The sequence below is a fragment of the Zingiber officinale genome, chromosome 6B (assembly GCF_018446385.1).
Source record: "Zingiber officinale cultivar Zhangliang chromosome 6B, Zo_v1.1, whole genome shotgun sequence".
In the NCBI taxonomy this organism is placed as follows: Eukaryota; Viridiplantae; Streptophyta; class Magnoliopsida; order Zingiberales; family Zingiberaceae; genus Zingiber; species Zingiber officinale.
In genome coordinates, this window is record NC_055996.1 from 93,704,005 (window position 1) to 93,711,668 (window position 7,664).

Genomic DNA, 7,664 nt, shown 5'->3' on the forward strand with positions numbered 1-7,664 from the left:
TCCTGGAACCCCTGCAAGGAATTGCAGACATGATCAGTGGCTCCCGTATCTACACACCAGGTGCTGGTAGATAACACCGCTAAACATGTTTCAACAACTAGAGTATGAGATATACCTTTGTTTTGGTTCCTACAAGGACAGTCCGCCTTCCAATGTCCTGCCTGCTTGCAGATGAAGCACTTGCCCTTCGGCTTCTTCACTCCAGCTTTAAATCCCGTACTCTGAGACTTATTCACTTTCTTTGCTGAACCGACTTGTTTCTTCTTCTTCTTTCCTCTCGGTTTAGAAGTAGAACCATTTTCAACATAGTGAATTTGAGCATTGTGACGAAATAATCCTTCTGCTGCTTCCCAACAGTTCCGCTAATGAATAAATCCACTTATTCATATTATAGTTCAAACGGAACTGCAAAACTTCTGTAGCATTTGGAGGATCATATCGATCCGGGTTTCCCATCAATTTCTCCTCCAAGGATCTGTATCTCGTTCGGATAAGTCATCATCTTTAGGATATGATCCTCACAGGAGTACCCTCTTGCATGGTGGTCATTATCTTTCTCATAGCTTCTTGTCTAGAAGCCCTATCCTGATGACCAAAGAGTTCCTTGAGATTGTTCATAATATCATAGGCTGTTGGTAAATCTTGATGCTGATGTTGCAATACATTTGACATTGAAGCCAAAATGTAACACCGCGCCATCTCATCTGCTTTTACCCATTTCCTATGATATTCAATCTCCTCTTGGGTAGATTCACCAGTAGGTGCTTCTGGGCAAGTCAGTACAAATTTATAGCTTTCAGCAGTAAGAACAATGTCCAGGTTCCTTTTCCAATCTATGTAATTAGGTCCAGTAAGTCTATTCTGTTGAAGTATGATGGACAGTGGGTTGAAAGTCATCCTAAGAATCACAAATAACTTTTGGTCAGAACTCTAAATTTAGAATAATATTGATTCCTCAAATAATATTATTTTAAATTCACCAACACCTCAAAACACCGTGAATTTTGTATGCCACGTTAGTGTGGACGTATACAAATTCAACATTTGTAAAAGGAGAGTTTTAACCCATTAATTTTATTATCTTGTCAACCTAACTTTTTGACAAATAAAATTAATAGTTGGTATCATTTGGTCATACAAATAATAGCAGTGACTCCGATGGGGAGGATACTATTAGATGTGTCTAAGTGTATACCATTACTTGACACTAAGTCCATTAATAAGATTATGCCCCTTCCGTTGGGGAAGATCACACGCTCTTAATTAACTTCCTATAGTCATCCAAAAATGGAAGTCTGTTCTAGTGATCTGCAAACAAGCTCATCCGTTATGGAGGAAGGCACTCAGAGCCAACGCGCAAGCTTGTTTGCATCACTTACAAACTAGTAATGGAGACTATGGGATTTACTTAAAAATCCCTCTCCCGCTTAGTTATTTATAAATGAGGAATTTTAACTATGTTAGCCTACTAAACTTGTAAACTAACATGCACACACAGCACAATATAAAAGCAATAAATAGAAAATCTAATTTTCAACTATTATGGCTTTTATCTCTAGTTGTCCTCCGTGTGTTGTCATCCCAAGCTACTGCCATATTTGGCCACCGCCACCGGGTCTGGCTGTCGCTGTTGGTTGCTACTCGGAAAACCTAGAGGTTCCACTGTATAAAAATTTTGTACAAAGGTCTGAACCTTTTCCTAGCTACCATGTGTTCTTTTAAATTAAATTTTGGATCGCCTGCGGAACTTAACACGTTTGATCCAAAACTTAATCTATTTGTTCTTTTAGGTTTTGACTTGGATCTCCTGCGGAACTTAACACGTTTGATCCAAATCACCTAAGTTATTAATTCCATTAAATATTAATTTCCAAAATTGGTTCCCAGTACTGACGTGGCGAGGCACATGACCTTCTTGGATATGGGAGCAACCACCACCGACTAGACAAAACCTTTTAAGGAAAGCTAATATTTAATTTCCTAAAATAACTTTAGGTTAACTGAAAAGAACAATCAAATCACAAGGAAAAGAAAAACAAAAGAACACTATATCGAAAACAAATTCGAAACACTAGAATCGTATGCCTCTTGTATTTAGTATTATTTCCAAAAATAACTAGTATGATGCGGAAAGAAAAATTACTAGTTATACATTTTAGAAAGACCTCTTGAGCTTCTACCGTATTCCTCTTCTAACCTCGGACGTTGTGTGGGCAACGATCTTCCGAGATGAGAACCACCAAGCACCTTCTTCTTCCTTGCAAGTTTCGGCCATCAAAACTTCTTCTAGGATGAAGAGGTTCGGCCACCACCACCATGCACCAAGGGATGCTAGAAACGAGGCTTGCTTTCTCTCCTTCTTCTCCTTCCTTGATCCGACCACAAACAAAAGCTCCACCAAGAGATAGATTTCGGCCAACAAGAGGAGAGGAGAGAAATAGGGCCGGCCACCAAAACCAAAGAGGAGAGGAAGGAAAAGAATAGAGATTATTAACCATGAAGTCTTCTCTACCCCCTCTTTTATAATCCTTGGTCTTGGCAAATAAGGAAAATTTAATAAAAATTTTCTTAATTCTTTTTCTATTGAAAAGGAAAAATTATTTAATTAAAAATAATTTTCTTTTTCAAATACAATGGCCGGCCACCTCAAGCCCCAAATCAAGGAAAGTTTTAATTAAAACAAGAATTAAAACTTCCTAATTTGTTTCCGGAAATTTATAAAATTTCTCCAATAATTTAATCCCTTCATGATTGGTTTATAAAAAGGAAATTTAATAAATTAAAATCTTTCTTTTAAACATGTGGATAAAAGAAAGTTATCTCTAAAAATTAAAATCTCTTTTAATCTACAAATAAGGAAAGATATCAAATCTTTTCTTAATCTCTTGTAGAAACTTATAAAAGAGAATATTTAATTTTTAAACTTTCTTTTAAATCATAAACCTGAGTAAAAAGGAAAGTTTTCTTAAAATTTAAAATCCACCTTGTAATCAACAAATAAGGAAAGATTTCAAATTTTAAACTCTCTTTTAAACATGTAGATGATTTACAAATAAGAAAAGTTTTAGCCAAAAATTAAAATCATCCTTTTAATCTACAAATAAGGAAAGAGATTAATCTCTTCTCTTAATCTTTTGTAGAAAGCTATAAAAGGAAATTTTAAATTTTTAAACCATGATATCCACATAAGAAATAATTTTAATAAAAATCCTTTTTAATATTCTAGTGGCCGGCCACCTAAGCTTGGGACCCAAGCTTTGGCCGGCCAACTACATGGCTCATCCACTTGGTTTTGGCCGGCCCTAGCTTGGGTTCCAAGCTAGCTTGGCCGGCCCCATTGGATGGGTAAGAAGGTGGGTATGCGGTGGGTATAAATCTCTATATATTAGAGGCTACGATAGGGACCGAGAGGAGGAATTGGTTTTGGTCTCCCGATGAAATTAAGCATCCCGTGTTCGCCCCGAACACACAACTTAATTTCATCAATAATAATTCATTCCACTAAAGAACTATTATTGAACTACCGCACCAATCCCAAATTACATTTTGGGCTCCTTCTTATTATGAGTGTGTTATTCTCCCTGTGTTTAAGATAACAAATGTCCACTAATTAAGTAAGTTACTGACAACTCACTTAATTAATATCTAGCTCCAAGAGTAGTACCACTCAACTTCATCGTCATGTCGGACTAAGTCCACCTGCAGGGTTTAACATGACAATCCTTATGAGCTCCTCTTGGGGACATTCTCAACCTAGATCACTATGACACAGTTTCCTTCTATAATCAACAACACACACTATAAGTGATATCATTTCCCAACTTATCGGGCTTATTGATTCATCGAACTAAATCTCACCCATTGATAAATTAAAGAAATAAATATCAAATATATGTGCTTGTTATTATATTAGGATTAAGAGCACACACTTCCATAATAACTGAGGTCTTTGTTCCTTCATTAAGTCAGTATAAAAGGAACGACCTCAAATGGTCCTACTCAATACACTCTAAGTGTACTAGTGTAATTATATAGTTAAGATAAACTAATACCTAATTACACTACCACCTTCCAATGGTTTGCTCCTTTCCATCTTGGTCGTGAGCTACTATTTATAATTTATAAGGAACCGATAACATGATCTTCTGTGTTTGACACCACACACCATGTTATCTACAATATAAATTAATTGAACAACTACATTTATCATAAATGTAGACATTTGACCAATGTGATTCTTATTTCTAGATAAATATTTATACCAAAAGCTAGGCTTTTAGTATACACTCTAACAATCTCCCACTTATACTAAAAGACTAAGCTGCCATATCTGCTGCCATACATCTGATTCACATGCCTTTCAAAAAGCTCTTGCCTTAAGGACCTTAGGTTATCATTTGATGCAATCTAGGCGGCAACAACTTCTCCTCGTTATACAATTTCTCGTATTGGGTAGTACTTGCGCTCTATTGTGTTTACTTGCCTTATAGACTCATGGTTTCTTCGAGTTTGTTACTGCACCATTATTATTACAATAAATTGTAATAATCTTTGGACAAACTAGAAATCATATCTAAGTCTATCTCGAGGTAATTAAGTCATTCAGCTTTTATGGCTACCTCAGAGGCTTGCCATATACTCAGCTTCTATGGTGGAGTCCAGAAAAACACCTATGCTTATCACTCTTCCATAGTTATGACTTTTCCTCCTAAAGTAAACACAAAACCCCGAGGTCGACTTATTATTGTCCCTATCCGATTGGAAGTCAAAATCCGTGTAACCCACAGGGACCAAATTAACTGCCTTGTAAGCTAGCATATAATCTCTAGCGCCTCTAAGGTACTTTAATATATGCTTTACTGCAGTCCAATGTCCTTGTCTAGGGTTACTTTGATATCTGCTAACTATGCCCTTGGCAAAACAGATTTCTGATCTCGTGCATAGCATACATTAGGTTGTCTAACTGCCGAAGCATAAAGAACTGCCTACATGTCCTCAATCTCCTTTGATGTCATCGGAGATATCTCTTTAGATAAAGTCACTCCATGCTTAAAAGGTAAGAAACCTTTCGAGGAGTTTTGCATGCTTAAAACGAGCAAGGATTTTCCGATGTATCAAGCTTGGGATAAGTAAAATATATTTTTTCTTTCGATCCCTTATTACTTTGATCTCAAAAATATATACATTCTCCCAAGTCCTTTATATCGAATTATTTGGACAACCATACTCTTACTTCTGACAACATTTTGATATTGTTTCCAACTACCAAAAATGTTATCTACTTATAGTACAAGAAATACCACCACGTTTCCATCACACCTTTTGTATACACAAGACTTATCCGTTTACTCAATAAATCCATAGGTCTGGATTACTTTGATAAACCGGATGTTCCAAGACCTTGAAGCTTTGCCTCGGTCCATAGACTGATTGAGCTTGCACACAAGATGCTCTTAGCCCTTTGCAATGAACCCTTCTGGTTGCTTTATATGGATGCTTTCATCAAGACTTCCATTAAGGAATGCTGTCTTGACATCCACTTGCCAAATAGATAAAAGAATCCGGATAGACTTAAGCATGGCTACCAGTGAAAAAGTTTTCTTTTTCATCAAGTCTTGCTTTGAAAGTTACTACCTTCCTTTCTATCCCTCTTTTCCTATTATAGACCTTTTTACACCCAAAGGCTTTTACACCATTTGGTGGTTCTACAAGCTTCCAGATTTTATTAGAATACATATATTCTAATTCTGTTATTCATTACTCTTTGCCAAAATATTGCATCTTTATCTTGGAGTGTTTCGTCATATGTCCGGAGATCAGGTTCATGTCCTCCAGGGATCGAGTCCAAAAACTCTCCCAAAACATGAATCTTTTTAGGTTGCCTAACAACGCTCCCACTACGACAAGGCACTTTCTGCAATTGTGTATCATTTGTGATACGTGTTGCAGTTTCCTTGTGGTATCTCATCTTGTACAATTGGTACTAGATTAGACATGCCTTTTATTATTTCTTTAAGAACAAATTTTCTTATGGGCACATGGTTTATTACATAGTCATTTTCTAAAAATCGGTCATTGATGCTAACAATGACCTTCTGATTTTTAAGACTATAAACCTACTTTCATTTTACTAGGATAACCCACAAATAAGTGAATTCCTGTCCAACTTATCATTGTCTCTCTTCTGCATATGTGCTGGACTATCCGAATCCGAATATGCTTCGAAATAGGCTTACGTCTATTCAGCAATTCTATATGAGTAGAGAGTTCTGACTTTAGAAGGTACTATATTCACTCCCGTTTCCAGAGTATATCCTTAAAATGATTTTAATAATATTCTTAATAACTCATCAATCTACTTATTTCCATAAGAGTCCTATACCTTCCTTTTCCTACACCATTCTGTTGGAGTGTACCAGGTGCAATTAGTTTGGATTGAATCCCTACTTCTGATAAGTGACTCCTAAATTCTCCCAAGAGGTACTTGCCACTATGATCTCACCATAGTGTCTTTTTACTTTGTCGTTTCTCCACATCAGCCTAGTACTCTTTGAACTAATCAAAGTACTTAGTCTTGCGGTACATTAAGTAAATTTATTTGTATCTTGAATAGTTGTCTATAAAATAGACGAAATATTCAATACTACCTCTTGTCTGGATAGTCATAGGATCACACAAATCAGAATGAACCAATTTCAACATATCTTTGACTCCATACCCCTTAGACTTGAAAGCTTCTTGGTTATTTTTCCTTCCAAGTAAGACTCGCAGGTTGGAAAGATTTCCACTACTAATGAACCCAAAAGTTCATCAGCTACCAATGAATCATACTCAAGTTAATATAACCTAGCCTTAGATGCCAAAGATATAATTGGTTCATTTTCGAAGGTTACTTTCTCTTAAAGTTAGAAGATGTCTTACTAATTTCCATTTGTTGCATCGTGAGAGTTATTGGATTTATAAATTGCCAACCAACGTACAAGAACAGATAACTTCCCTCTTTTTCTTAATAACAACTTTGTTATTAAAAGAGGCAGAATATCAAGTTCTTTGAATATTTTAGAAACTGAAAACTAGTTCTTTCTAAACTTGGTGCGTAAAGACAATTACTCAAAAATCCATGTTTTATTCTTATCAAAAGATAAACATCTCCCACTGCAACAGCTACCATTTTTACAGTAGTGCCCATGTGGACGGTGTTTTAATTTTCATTTAGTTGCCAGATTTCCTGGAACCCTGCAATGAATTGCGGACATGATTAATGGCATCTGTATCTACACTCCAGGTTCTGGTAGATAACACCACTAAACATGTTTCAACTAATGAATTAAATACACCTATGTTGTTCTTAGTTCTAAGAAGACAGTCTACCTTAATGTCCAAGTCCTATTTTCAATCATTACAATTGGGATTACTAAGTCTTTCTTATAGTATGACTACTAGGGGATTGACAAACATTTTAAATCCTAAGAATCACAAAAATACTTGGTCAAGATCAACTCCTTAAAAATCCCCATGAATTTTGTATGCCACGATAGTGTGGACGTATACAAAATCGAAGAGGAGATTTTATTCATTAATTTTATTATCTCGTCAACTTTACTTTATGACGAATAAAATTAATAGTTGATCTGTCTTTGATCAAATATTTGGTCAAAAACTTT